Genomic DNA, 14,588 nt, shown 5'->3' with positions numbered 1-14,588 from the left:
CGTTTACGCCTTGACCGTTCTGTCTCAATGATAGCGCCGAATGTCTGTGAAACGAAATGACTGTGTCACGAAACTGTCTGAACTTCTTTCCACTAGAGGTTATGTATGGTTTTACTACCATTGTAACTCTCAACAGATGTCGATGGAACTGGAACAGATTGTTCATTCCTCGTAGCCTGATGAGTTTGTATCGGAGTACGTATTATGAACTTATCCATTTCTAGTGATCAGGAATCTAGAATGGAAATTTCACACTTCATTCGTGTTGTCACAAAACAAAAGCATTTTAATACACAATTGAAGCGTTTATTTGAAAAACAACGCCTGTCCATTTTTTGCAAATTTAACTTTATATGTTGTTCGCGTAAAATAGTAGTTTTTTTATCGATCTCACAGATTCAGTTGTGTAAAAATCCCAAATGTCCGGAGTAAACTACATAGAATATTCGGATGATAGTTTTATAAAAACAACAGATGTCCAAGCGGTATGTTGTAAAAGCAACACTTGTCCCATCTTAATCAACGGTCATCGCTAAGCGTGAATGATTTTGTCTATAAATTTATCAGTTGTGTGCGTTCTTTGTCAATAACAGGTGATGTTTGTTTCTTTTGTAATAGAAAACTAGTTCAGCATGGCAGAAACTGTTCAACACAATACCTCTAATATTATGAATATTATAGATGATATATTTTGCTAAGTTTCTACCGATTTTTGTTTAATATATCAATAAAAATATGAAATCAACTTGTACAATTATTTTGATATTCACATTCCTTCCAACGAATATCTTAGTAAAAGTAAGATTTGAAATAAATTGAAGCTGGGCAGTTTTTCTTGATTTTCCAAAATTTTAATTCTTGGACAAGTGTTGTTTTTCAAATAAACGCTTCAATTATTTCCCCTTTGTACTTACCTGCCTTAATCTATGTACAGTGATGGCACGTCCCCTCACCAAAAAAAAACGCACCGTAAACAGAATGCGTGACAAATTGAAATATATTCGACTGGTCTTGTCTTGTAACATAGAATAAACACAGAACGAGCAAGTGAACGACGTCCGAGAATTCAACCCGAAACGCGCGGAGTGGGCGGGCGAGACGGGGTTTCACGGTATAATGGGAGATCCGCAGACGACAGCTTTGAAAATTTCCTCTCCATGTATCGTGCGGCGACCGAAAATTCAACTCCATCGGCGTCCGGTGCTTCGCACCGGACAGATTTACCTGTCCGGGGCGCGGGCCCCGCAGCACCCACGTAGTCGGCGCTTGTGGTACAAATAATATATCTACGCCTATGGTGGTTTCAAAACTGTTGTTGATATTCATTTTAGAGCGTTTTTACATGAAAATGATAAAAACTTTGAATCGTTGTTGTATCATTTTGCTTATTTTGGTCACATTCAACTGATTAGCGTATTTACACATTATTTCAGTGTGTGTTTAAATTTGAATTGAGCCGTTTAAAAATGCCTAGAAACGTGATATCTCACTTTGACAGGTCTAGAGTAATTGTTTTGTTACAACAGGGCTTTAGCCAAAGTGATATCGCGAATATTGTTGATGTTACTCAGAGTGCTGTATCTAAAATTAAAAAAAATCCAAGAGACAAATTACGTCAAGAATCGTCCCAGAAGTGGTAGAAGTCGATGTACAACAGCAGCACAAGATCGGCAGATAACATTGATAACTCGAAGAAATCGTCTGGAATCCACAAGTGGTATATCCAGAGAAATTTCTAGGCTGCAAGGACTGAATATTTCACGGCAAACAATAACACGCCGACTAAATGCGGTAAATTTGTATCGTATAAGGCCCTTACATGTTCCTAAACTAACCTACCAACACAAAATAGTAAGGTTGCAATGGGCTACAGAAATGGTGCAACATGGTCCTAACTGGAATAACGTGATGTTCTCTGATGAGTCAAAAATTGGCTTGGTATCTGATTCGCGAAGAACACTGGTTTGAAGGGCCCCAAGACGACAAGCCCGACTAGAAACAGCACAACCGCGTGTCCCGTTTGAAGGTGGCAGTATTATGGTTTGGGGTGGTATTATGAGTGGTACACGGACGCCACTGCTGGTTCTGGAGAGAAGTGTCACTGGTGAATGGTGCTGTGTACATCGAGGAAGTTTTAAATCCTGTCGTACGGTACGTCTATTCCGAGGGGCAGTAGGTGATGAATTTGTGTTTATGCATGACAACTCACCTCCTCATCGAACAGCAGCAGTACAACATTTTCTGGAAGAAGAAGGAATATTTACATTACAGTGGCCCTCGAATTCCCCCGATATGAACGTTATTGAACATGCTTGGGACATTCTCAAGACACGCATCAAAAAGCGAAACAATCCCCCTATTACACTTCGCGAACTGAAAGATGCTTCTCGTGAAGAATGGGAGAGAATTCCACAAGCCCAGCTCGACCAGTTAACCGGCAGCATGCCAAATCGCCTACAGTCATGCATACAGGCCAATGGAGGAAATATTAATTATTAGTTTTATTAAAAATTATTTTTGAAGTTATACTTCTTTACGATCGAGAGTGAAATTTTATAATGCCGGGCGCATGCGCACACAGACAGTATGTAGTTCGTTGCTAGTCTTTCAAGATATGTATGTATCAGCGCAAATAAGTAATTGAAAGGATATATTAGTGTTTTTAGTAAATGTAGATATTATTTTTATTAATATCATTTTTGTGTCTTTGGATTTGTCTTCCTCCGGAATAAGATATTTTATAATAATAGTAAGTATATTTAAAGTATTTTTGTATACATCACTTGGTAAATATTGTAACCTGTCAAAGCAAAGGGTCATATATAGTATAAAGGGTTGAGCATTTATTTCTTTGAAATTATATAATAGAAGTATAACTTCTTACGTGCGTACAAAGTACACACACATTTTTTTTTCTTTACTAATTCATTTTTAAATGCAAGTTGTACTTTATAAGTTGTTCACTCCAAGAGAATAAATAATTTTTTTGCATATCGCTTATCTGGTTTTGATATTTATTTAGTACTGTTAAGAATTGAAACAAAATGATGTTTAACTATTCAGAAAAGTTTATATATAAAAATCAATAAAAAGACGAAATATTCCAAACTTTTGGACATATGTGTAGAATGGGAAACTGTATTAGGACATCAGACGTTTAAAAGGATTCCATTGTCAAGGGAATCTTTCGAAGATTAGAATTTTTAGAATTACATATATTAAAAATAACAAATTGGCAAGGATCAAATGAAGATTCTAGCTGCAAATACATAACTTTAACAAAGGTAAAAAATCCACAAGGAAAAGAAAAAGTTTTCCTGTAGTTGGCTGTATACCATCAATCACAAAATTGGAAAGAAATCCTTTGTAAAAGGTATACATTTTTTTTTTTATTAAAAATCCCTTAAAAGGGCTACATCACAACAAAACGTTTTCGATTTTTATAAAAAATCATCATCAGTGTTCGATAAACTGGATGCTAGCTGAGCCACAAAAGAAAAATATCTGGGTAAAAACCCTTTACATAAAATATAGATGCCTTAAAAGTGCATACTTCGATAAAAAGGCCTGTGATGGTCACATGGCAAACAGGATAATGCCCTAAGGTAAAGTATACAGGTTTCCCAACACGTGGGATCCAAATTGAGTTGATCACATTTCAATGACTGTTGCCAATTTCAGTTGCCATTAAGTCGTTAGTTATCATCAACTTCTTAGAAATCACTAATGGTATGGTTATAGTTCATTTGTAGAAACAAGAATGAAAACAATGGGACGGGATTATAGGTAGGTTTTTTTCTATACAGCCACTTCCAGTTAATATCTTCATTCATTCCTGAGAATTTTGATTAGTTTTATTATAACAAGAAGTATTTAGTTGTGGTTACATATATAAACAAGCTGAAAATGCGAGCATTATCATAACGAAATCTTTGTTTATTTACGTATTTTAATTCATAATATGGAAAATTGCTATTATGAAAAGTTATTTAGAATTAAAAATTATGATTTAATGTGCAATTATATCATTCTAATTTTTAAATGTTGTGAACTAAAGAGGTACTTTACTCTTGATCGAAATTCATATTTTTTATATACCTCGTATAAAATACGAACCCAAATAGTGTTAATTAGGATGGTGATAAGGGGGTTGTTTCCGATAAATTTTTTGCTGAAAAAAATAGGGACTGACATTATTTTCATTATAAGTTACTTAATTTTTGAGCTAGAGACTTTTTTTATTTCTAGAGATAGATATTTTTAAATACTTTAAATTAGTTTCAACGAGTTATCCTCGAAAAATGCATAGTTTTCCCGTCGTTTGACTTTGAATCTACAATATTTAGCATTTGACGAAGAAGAGCTACCATATAAAAAGTATAGCTAGATTGCTATTGGTTTAAAAAAAAAATAAAAAAACCAGATTTGTTTATTTTTTCGAAAAAGAGCCTTCCTTTAAATTATTTAATACTCCAACAATTGATATATTTCAACGAATTTATTATTAAACCTGAAAATCTCCGCGTTTGCAGAGGTAAAAGAACTCGAGGAGTTCCTATTATAGTGACGCCATTCTCTGTTTTATTGTGTAACGGATACCGAATGCACTCTTTTAGCGTCCCCCTATAAGGAAATTAAAATAATTTTTACCTGAGTATCCGAATACAGACACTCAACCCAACAAAAGCACGCACCTGCCGAAAGAGTCATAAAATTGATTCATTTTGGGGGAACTCCTCTAAACACAAACACTTGACATTGGCTACGGAATTAAAGTATGTGGTTTTGTTCACGGACGGATAAAAGAAGCAAACAGGTAGATATGAAAAGAAAGGCAGTCAGATTTTTTACATTTGTGAGTATATGAAAATATAAACTGCTCGTCAAAAGTTAGGGATATAGAAAATTCTCCTGAATTTTCATAGTAGATTTTTTCGTGAACAGATTAACGGATTCCGCTAATTTTTTTTTATTATTTTAGATTTTTCTTTAGTATTTACACAGTTATGCAAAGGTTTACTCAAACTTTTTTTTTGTACTTATACCGGGTGGAAGAAAAGAAATGTTTTTCTTATGTTAAGTTTGAGACGCCCTGTAGGGAGGACGAGGTACAAATGTGAGTATACATCGAAATCGTATTGTAGTCTTATGTTTTGTGAACATTTTGTTTTTTGAATGTCCCTGATATCTTTAATAACAAAGATACTAGACGGTATTACTTTTTTATATGTGTTTTAACTGACGACATGTATCACATCACACATGTGAAATATAGAAACACATACAGTGTGTTAATTTTAAAACTTACAATGGGCTATATCTCACGAACAAAAGCTGATATCGAAAAATGCTTGAAACCGTTTCTAGGATAGTAAGGGGGAACTAAATTGACATGAAAGAGAACTCACCCTCATCAACCCCCTAGGGCCCACCCACCACAACCCAAAAAGTTTAAATTGCAAACCCCTACTTGTGATACATCATTGAAAAGAGTATAAAAATTTCTATCCAATGGTATAAATAATAATTATACAGAGTGAAGCAATAATTGTGTAACTTTGGCTTAAATGAAAAATTTAATAAGGTTTTTGTTGAACTACAAATTTGTTAAAAATGTCAATTAAATAAATGTTCAAAGTGGCTTCCGTTGTTTTGTAAACAATAATACAGCCTATTTTCAAATTCTGCACGAACTTTGGCAAATGTTATTCTTGTAATAGCGCGACATGCTTGCGTAATTCTTTCTCGCAATTCCACAAGTGACGCAGATTGAGTTTTATAAACAACTGACTTGAGGTAACCCCATAGAAAAAAGTCAGGTGGCGGTAAGTCTGGTGATCTCGGTGGCCACTCAATAGGACCTCTCCTTCCAATCCATTTGTTCGGATAATTAGTATCTAACCAGTGCCTAACTGGAGCTGCATAGTGAGGAGGTGCTCCATCTTGTTGGAAGTGCAGAAAATCTTCGTCTAGAGCTAGGTTGCCTTGGCCGTCCCTTTGGTTCTCTAATTCATGCACAATTAAAGGTATCGAGATAAATGTCGCCACTTAAATTGCCTGGTATGAACAAGGGGCCAATTATAGCATCGTCTAATATTCCTGCCCAAACATTCAGTTTTTCAGGATATTCAGTGTGACCTTCTCTGAATCGATGCGGGTTCGCATCACTCCAATACCGACAGTTTTGTTTATTTACATTACCATTCAGCATAAAAGTATATTCATCAGTGAAACAAATATTTTTTAACAATCTCGGTTCAACGCGAATTCTTTCAGTCATGTGTTCACAAAACTCAATTCGTCGGTCTAAATCATCATCGCCTAGTTCTTGAAGAATTTGTGTTTTGTAGGTGTGAAACTTATGTAATTTGTCCGTGTTGATGCAGTAGGCTCTATTGCAAAATTTCCAAGGACCTCAATTTGGGATGCTTCACTCAGTAATCTTGGGGCATCCCTTTTTTATTTTGCACTGATCCCGTTTCTCTAAACTTTTCAACTAAATCGCGGACGTACACGTGACTTAAATTTTTGTCCGGATGACTTTCATTAAATATTTGAGCTGTTCGTAAATAACACTGGTTCTGGGACGCAAATATGAAAATAATCTCCACGCGTTCAGGTATACTGTACTGTAAACCATCGTGACAACTACAGCTTAATGACAGTACCGATCGTACAAATGATGAAAACTAATGACATTTAAAGTCTCAAATAAACCAAAAATTATTGTATCTGACAGAAACCAAAAAACAAATGTTTTTAACTTGTTTTGCAAAAACGGCAAATTAAGTTTTTATACAAAAAAATGTACCGACGGACATTTATCATTCACAACAATAGTCCGGGAGATAGCATTACAAATATAAAAGTCATAGTAAACCGGCTGATATTAACACCCTGTATAATTATTATTTATACCGTTGGATAGCATTTTTTATAGTCTTTTAAATGATGTATCACAAGTAGGGGTTTGCAATTTAAAATTTTTTGATTGTGGTGGGTGGGGACTAGAGGGTTGATGGGGGTGAGTTATCTTTCATGTCATTTTAGTTCCCCCATAATTTCCTAGAAACGGTTTCAAGAATTTTTCTATATCAGCTTTTGTTCGTGAGATATAGCCCATTGTAAGTTTTAAAATTTACACACTGTATTAAAGAGTAATATCGTCTAGTTTCTTTGTTATTAAAGATATCAGAGAAATTAAAAAAATAAAATATTCACAAAATACGAGACTACTACATAATATCGAGGTATACTCACCTTTGTGCCTTTTTCTCCCTACAAGGTGTCTCAAACTTTTGTTTCGGTTAAAACACATGTTAAATTACAAAACCGTCTATTTCTTTTGTTTCTAAAGATATCAGGGACATTCAAACAACAACATGTTCACAAAACATAAAACTACAATACGATTCTGATGTATACTCACATTTGTACCTCGTTCCCCCTACAGGGTGTCTCAAACTTAACATAAGAAAAACATTTCTTTTCGTCCACCTGGTATAAGTACAAAAAATAAGTTTGAGTAAACGTTTTCACAATTGTGTAAATACTAAAGAAAAATCTAAAATAAAAAAAATACCGGAATCCGTCTGTTCGCGAAAAACGATCAACTATGAAAATGAGCATAATTTTCTATATCCCTAACTTTTGACGAGCAGTTTATTATACATAGAGGGGCAATATTATGGAATAAATTCATTTTTTTGATATAATATAATGGGCGATTTTGAAAATAAATCCCGAAACATGTCGATTTGTATATTTAAATTATGATTTTTTGGCATATACAGGGTGTTTGGTAAAGCGAAAGTAGCAGTAGCAAAAGCCAAAGCAGAAGCGTATTTAAACCTATACGATCAACTTGATACCAGTGAAGGCGAAACGAAGATAATATATAAAATAGCCAAACAAAGAGCAAAGAAAGCAAATGATTTTAATCAGATTAGATGTATCCGAGATGAAAATAATAAAATACTAGTTCACGAAAGGGATGTCAAAAAGAGATGGAGAAAGTACTTTGACAGCTTACTAAATGAAGAATTTGACAGACAGCCTGTAGAGTCAACAGAGACAGTAGCAGCAATGGTCATTAAAATAACAAACGGGGAAGTGGCTCAAGCGCTTCAAAAAATAAAGAAAGGAAAAGCGGTAGGACCAGATGATATTCCTGGGGAAGTATGGAGAGCATTGGGAGAGACAGGAACAAGGTGGCTAGCAGGTCTATTTAATAGAATTATGGAAGTTGGACAAATGCCAGACGAATGGAGAAGCAGTATACTGGTACCTGTTTACAAAAACAAGGGAGATATACAACAATGTACAAACTACAGGGCTATAAAACTGCTTAGCCACACCATGAAAATATGGGAAAGAGTAATTGATAGACGGATACGTGAAGAGACCGAAATATCCGAGAATCAATTTGGCTTTATGCAGGGCAGATCAACAACAGATGCAATTTTCATTATAAGGCAGTTGATGGAAAAATACAGGAGTAAAGAAACAAACGGTCATATGGTATTCATTGATCTTGAGAAAGCATATGATAGAGTCCCTCGAGAGATTCTGTGGTGGGCACTCAATAAGAAAGGAGTCCCTGGTGAATATGTAAATATTGTGAGGGATATGTATGAGGGAGTAACAGGGACAGGTGTGGGAGAGACTGATAAATTTCATGTGAAAGTAGGATTGCACCAAGGCTCTGTGCTTAGTCCGTATTTATTCTCATTAGTTTTGGACCAGATAACAGCGAAACTACAGGGTAACATTCCATGGTGCTTAATGTATGCTGATGATGTCGTGTTAGTAGGAAATAGTGAAAGAGACTTAGAACAAAAACTGGAACAGTGGAGGCAAGCTCTGGAGGAAAAAGGTTTAAAACTTAGTAGGACAAAAACAGAGTATTTGGAATGTTCATTTAAAGATGGAGTTACTACAAATAAAATGGTATCTTTGGATGGTGAACTGATTGTAAAAAGCAATAGTGTTAAGTACCTGGGATCGGTATTACAGAGTAATGGAGAAATATATGGAGATGCATGTAGTAGAATTAGGGCTGGATGGATGAAGTGGAAAGAAGCGAATGGTGTGTTGTGTGACAGAAAAATTCCAATGAAGCTGAAGGAAAAATTCTATAAAACAGCTATAAGACCGGTTATGATGTACGGAACTGAATGTTGGGCAGTGAAGAAGAAAGAGGAACAACGAATGCATGTGGCGGAAATGAGAATGCTTAGATGGATGAGTGGAGTGACGAAGAAGGATAAATTAGAAATGAGTATATTAGGGGAAGTCTAGGTGTGGCACCAATTGATGCCAAAATGAGAGAGCATAGGTTACGATGGTTTGGTCATGTTCAACGTCGAGACGTTAATCACCCAATACGAAGAATAGCTGAAGTGCAGATTCCTGGAAGGAGTAGGAAAGGAAGACCAAAGAAGACCTGGGGGGAGACGATAAGGCAGGACATGTTGGTAAAGGGGATTGACATTGATATGACCCAAGATAGAATTGTGTGGAGAAATGCAATTAGGGAAGCCGACCCCGCATAGGGATAAGGCAAAGAGAATGATGATGACAGGGTGTTTGGTAAAGAATGGGCCGTAGCCTAACCTTAGATTCCTGAGTTTAAAATAGGTCGATTTAAGCTAACTTACCTTAGTACAAAAGTTGATAATAACCGAAATACAGGGTGTCAAAGTTAAACTTTTATTTTATTTATGTTTGAATATTTCCTGACAGGCATTTGATAACAACATGAAATTTGGTAAGTGTTGCTGGTACTGTATACCCTACTAAATTATTTTAAACAAACGTTTCTGGCTACTACCAGAGGCGTACGACGGGGGAACGTGAATGGTTGACCATTCCCAAATTCTACGCCACTGGCGGAATGTCTATTTTAGTGCAATTTTTCGATTCTCCAATACCTTCTGTGTAAATAACATACACTTCATTCGTAACGATAAAGCCATTAGTTTTCGAGGTATTTCAAGCTAATAGATCTTCTATTTGTGAAATCTCCAGTAAAATAAATCTTGTCGCGCCGCTGGCTGTACCTAAAACTAAAATCAAACAAGTGGCTGTTATCTGCAAACATTCACTATAATATCTACATTTTGTAACATAATATGTATTCATTTCATTACTGACTAAAATTTTATTATCAGTATTTTAATTCTTATCAAAGGTTCAACTTCTATTCGAGCCGGAGCCGGGCAATGATTCACGATGTGATGTGTGAGTCGAACTTTATTAATATTAATTTGATGTTTCTCCATGTTGTTGTAAATATTTTCCAGAAAAGTGTTGTTTTTCGACTAATGTGCGCGGAAGAATTTGTGGTGTGTCATACTGATACAATGTGGACATTTGTGTAAAACATTGGATATTACCTTATAAATTTAAAAAGTAAGTTTTTATTGATCGTATTTTAATGGGAAAGTTAAAAAGAATGACAGAAACATTAGATACTCTTCTTAACGACGTTCTACACCTTCGGCAAAGAATTAAGGATTTGCATGAAATTTTAGTATGTTATAGTTTACTTCAAAAAACTAAGACTTGATTTTTTAAAAATTGTTTTACCGTGCCGTTTAATTACTATTAAGGGTCAAAGTTAAGTTTTAACATGGGCTCTTATGGGAATTCTTAAAAAGTTGATAACTTTTGACCCAAATTTACGATTTTTAGTTATTGGTGCTTAAATTAAAGATTTTTTTGTAAGGAATAACATATTAAAAAATGAGAATTGTTTACCGTACCATTATTAAATAAAAGTGAAAATACTGTTTCGAAAATACTGTTTCGCTTTTAAAAAGTTAATAACTTTTGACCCAAATTTATGATTTTTAAGTATTTGTGCTTAAATTAAAGGTTTCTTTGTAAGGAATAACATATTAAAAAATGAGGATTGTTTACCGTACCATTATTAAATAAAAGTGAAAATACTGTTTTGAAATCATGTTTCGCTCTTAAAAAGTTAATAACTTTTGAACCAAATTTACGATTTTTAATTATTTGTGCTTAAATTAAAGGTTTTCTTGTAAGGAATAACATATTAAAAAATGATGATTGTTTACCGTACCATTATTAAATAAAAGTGAAAATACTGTTTCGAAAATACTGTTTCGCTTGCATATAAGTTTCCCCCCTTTTCGTCTGAGAGGCATACCCCGCAACGAAGGTGTAGAACGTCGTTAAGCTTCTGTACCTATTAGAATGTTAGCAATCATCATTCTCTTTGCCTTTATCGATATGCATGATCAGCTTCCCTACTTACGTTTCCCCATAAATTTTTATCTTGGAATCTTGGGCCATTCATATCAATATCGATCCAATTTACCAACATGTCCTGCCTAATCGTCTCCCTCAGGTCTTCTTTGGTCTTCCTCTCGTACTCTTTCCAGGAATCTGCACTTCAGCAATTCTTCGTACTGTCTCAAGATCAATGAATACCATATGAGCGCTTATTTCTTGATTCCTGTTACGCCAGTCCATGGGAGCAATAATATGATATTACCTCCAAATTCTATTGTACTGCATGGATTTTAATGAAATTTTGGGCCTTGCCACTACTTATCTCCTAATTCAAAGACAACCCTATGCCGATGTGTGCTTTTATCTTGGGGGTGGTTCCCACCCCTTCTTAGGTGTGGAAAATTTTTTGGTTAAAATTACCACGGAATTTGCTAGAGAACCTAATTCTAAGCATAAACTGTTCTATAATTTTTTTTTAAATCTCAATACTTTTTGAGATTTTCGTGGTTGAAAATTAGCCATTTTCATTGAAACATAATACCTTTTCCAACGGTTTTTTGCGAATATCTTAAAAACTATGCATCTAACATCATACTATCATTTTTTTAGGTTATAAAAAACAAAGAGACACTTCATAAATTTTCTAGTTATAACACAAAAAGAGATATGGAAAATAGTTTGGTTTTTGGTACATTCTCAAATTGGTGTATTCAACTTAAAATAACTGAAAAACGGTCGATTTTAGGTGTATAATGCTACTAATACCTTTTGTAGTGCTTGAAAATATCTTTAAAATGAGCTATATTAAAGGTCCATCACATTAAAACTAAGCGAGATATGCTGCAAACAAAATTGATAACTAATGTATTTTAAGAAAAAATGAGAAGTAATTTTAACCCCCATCCACCAAAATATAAATGCATCGTTTTCCTTCCACAATACCTTTTATTATAGTGTTATTTCTATGTTCAAAAAGTTGGACGGGTTTAAAATGAATGGTTTTTGAAAAAAAAAAGATCAAATTATAGAGCGCATTTTTAAATTTTCTTAAATATGTTCCTTTTTCTCCATGTATCTTGAAAATTATAAGAGATACAGTAATGAAAAACAAAAAGGAAATTTTTATCTGAAAAAGCCCTACATTTTTATGTGGTATCTTTTTTCGTATCTCTTATCTTTTTCGAGTTACATGGAGGAAAAGGAAGATTTTTAAGAAAATTTAAAAATGCGCTCTATAATTTGATCTTATTTTTTTCAAAAACCATTCATTTTAATCCAGTCCAACTTTTTGAACATAGAAATAACACTATAATAAAAAGTATTGCAGAAGGAAAACGATGTATTTAAATTCTGATGGATGAGGGGTTAAATATACTTCTTATTTCTTCTTAAAATACATTAGTCATCAACTTTTTTGCAGAATACCTCGCTCAGTTTGAATGTAATCGACATTTAGTATTGCTCATTTTAAAGGTCTTTTCAAGCATTACAAAAGTTATTAGTATCATTATACAGTTTCTCTGTCATTTCAAGTTGAATACACCGATTTGAGCATGCAGCAAAAAAACAAACTCTTCTTACCTACCATATCCCTCTTTGCATTTTAACTAGAAGATTTATGAAGGAACGAGTCTCTTTTGTTTTTTATAACCTACAGAAATATTTTATATAGTTTTTTTGTTAGATGCATAGATTTTAAGGTATTCGCAAAAATCCGTCCGAAAAGGTGTCATTTTTCAATGAAAATGGCCAATTTTCAACCACGAATAACTCAAAAAGTATTCAGTTTTCAAAAAATAATTATAGGACAGTTTTTGCTTAAAATTAGGTTTTCTAGCCTCTTCCGTGGCTATTTTAACCAAAACATATTTCACCCTCGAGAGGGGGTGGGAACCACCCCCAAGATAAAAGCGCACATCGGCATAGGGTAGACTTTGTTTCTTGAGCTATTCCCTACTTACTGTGAAAATATCAAGTAAATCTATGTAGTAGGATGGAATTCGGAGCCAAATACCCTCATTGACTGCCCTATGTATTTTCCACCAGATTTCCATTTTATAATGAAAATTACATCTGTTGTTAACCTGCCTTGCATAAAGCCAAACTGATTATCGAATTTTTGGTTTCTTCACGTATTCGGTTTCTTCACATATTCCTCTATCAATTACCCTCTCCAATATTTTCATGGTTTGACTAAGTATGTAGTTTATGTTGTATATCTCCCTTGTTTTGTAAACATAAGCTTTCGTTTGGAATGTGTCCAACTTGTTCCTGTCTCTCCTATTTCTCTCTACAGTTTCCCGGACAACTAGTCATCTAGTTCAACTGCTTTTCCTTTACTTTTTGAAATATTTGTACCAATTCCTTATTCCTCATTTTGGAGACCATTGCTTTTAGTGTCTCCGTTAAGTCAACTGGTGTTTTATAAAATTCTTCATTTAAAATCTTTTGCTTTCTCTACGCTATGTTTGACTATTTTATATATTATATGTATTTGTTTAACCTTCTCTGGTATCAAGTTGATCGTGTAATTAATATATTTGTATACGCTTGTGCTTTAGCTTTTGCTAATGCTACTTTCGCTTCCTTTTTGGCGATCATGTAGTTTTGAAGATCTGTGACCTATTTATTTGCCACCCTTAATGCAATTTTTTCTCTTTTATTTTTTCTTGTACTTAGTTTGGCCACCAGCAAGTCTCTTTATTCTCGAACTTCTTTCGTGACGTTTTTCCAAGTACATATTTAAATAGCAGTATCTCTAATGATACTGCCCATCTTCCTCCAAATGGTATTAGGACTTTATTTCATGTGCTTTTTGTCCTTTATAAACATTATTTCTTATCTTTTAACATCCAACACTTGATTTTTGTGGTCCTCTTTCCGATATTTTGGTTTATTTTCGCAAAATCCATGTTCATGTCCAGCACAAGTAACTTATGTTGTTGGCTTACTGTCTCATTATTACCTTGCACTCCTTACATTCATGTATCTCCTTTTCTTGTTGTGAAATAATCTATTTTGTAGTGATTTTATCCACTTTTGTACCGAATAAATTGAGCTTCTCTCTTTTGAAAGAATGTGTTAACAATGTCCATATCATGCTGTTGCTAATTCAAGCATATCATCTCTCATTAGACCATTTTTAATCTAGGAATCTATAGAAAGTGAAATTGTATAAGTAAATATTTTAAATGAGTTACATATTACGTAATAAGGGCTACAACAACATCGACATCATAGTCAACAATAATGCAATCGACAACTCAATGTTATCAATGTTGATAATGTATCATATCACTGGCACTTATAGCGAACGGTTATTGATT

General features: G+C 34.1%; 1 protein-coding gene across 2 annotated transcripts in view; it reads left to right on the top strand.

Annotated features, from left to right (window-relative positions):
- The window catches only part of LOC114349472 (uncharacterized), a 120,720-nt gene that overhangs the window by 70,696 nt on the left and 35,436 nt on the right, over positions 1-14,588 (top strand). Inside the window, exon 1 of one of the 2 annotated variants that reach the window (XM_028299856.2) lies at positions 10,193-10,413. The exons of the other annotated variant lie outside the window; for it this stretch is intronic. The gene's annotated coding sequence lies outside the window, so the exon portion shown is untranslated. Of the gene's footprint in view, positions 1-10,192; positions 10,414-14,588 lie in introns of those variants that run through there. 2 annotated transcript variants of the gene reach the window in all.

The sequence above is a fragment of the Diabrotica virgifera genome, chromosome 6 (assembly GCF_917563875.1).
Source record: "Diabrotica virgifera virgifera chromosome 6, PGI_DIABVI_V3a".
NCBI lineage: Eukaryota > Metazoa > Arthropoda > Insecta > Coleoptera > Chrysomelidae > Diabrotica > Diabrotica virgifera.
The sequence above is the reverse complement of the archived record's forward strand: the minus strand, read 5'-3'. Positions and strand labels throughout refer to the sequence as shown.